Below are 1,147 nucleotides of genomic sequence, written 5' to 3' on the forward strand. Positions count from 1 at the left end.
GATCCTGGGCTTGTTAGATCACCTGGGAGTGTGGCTTTCTCTGTGTGTTGTGGGACTGGCTGCGGAGCATGTGCCCAAGGTCTGCTCAGAACACTCACCCAGAGTGACCGGAAGGAACCCGAGTCACTGGGCTGGTGGAGTTCCTGTGTGCCTGGTCAAGTTGGTCCCAGTTACTCCCAGTGTTGGGACAGATGTTGGTTCCTGCTCACCTCTGATCCTGGGTGTGTCAGAGCGCCTGGGAGTGGAGCTTCCTCTGGGTGTTGTGTGCTCTAGTTCTTAAAACATACTTCCATACTTTGCTATGACTATAATAGTAAAACAGCTTCAGTTGTATATAAATAACAACTGGTAATCACCAGGTTGCATGTTACCATAATAGCCAAAAATGCCCTGGGACTGAATTATAAGCCTGAGAATTAATTACAAGGAGGATGCCATAATTGAGAAACAGATTTGGGTGAGAAATTCTGACAGAAAATTTCAATGACCAGCAAGATGGCTCAGCAGCCCCAAGTACATCCAGTAGACTGCAGATGAGCTGAATTTGATCCTTGAAACCCAAAGTAGAAGAAAAGAACTCACTCCTAAAAGTTGTCCTCGACTGTCATACACATACTGTGACATGCATACTGTGTGTTCATGCATGCACATGAGTGTGCATACACACACACAAATTTGTATGTGAGCATATACAATATATATAATAAAATTTTTAATATTTAAAAGTGTTTTAAAATAAGAGTGAGTGTGATAGCAATATTTTTCCTGTCTTATACTTTAATAAATGGCATGTTTCTGACTTAATCCAAGCCAAGCACATGTTGTGCCAGATATGTACAAGAAAACACATTTTCTTTTTTTAAGCTTTAAAAAATAGAACAAAATTTCACTAAAATGTTTATTCCTATTAACAAATGATCATGCTACAGTATAAGGTACTGATTTAAATTCTTTTTTATTAGATGTTTTCTTTATTTACAATATCTCCTTTCCCAGGTTCCCCTCCAAAAAGAAAAAAAAGAAAATAAAATAACAAAAATGAAAACAAACCCCTGTTACCTCTCCTCTCCCCCTGCTCACCACCTCTCCTGCTTACTGGCCCTGGCATTCCCCTACACTGGGGCATAGAACCTTCACAGGGCCAAGG

Source organism: Mastomys coucha, unplaced genomic scaffold (assembly GCF_008632895.1).
Source record: "Mastomys coucha isolate ucsf_1 unplaced genomic scaffold, UCSF_Mcou_1 pScaffold14, whole genome shotgun sequence".
Lineage (NCBI taxonomy): Eukaryota > Metazoa > Chordata > Mammalia > Rodentia > Muridae > Mastomys > Mastomys coucha.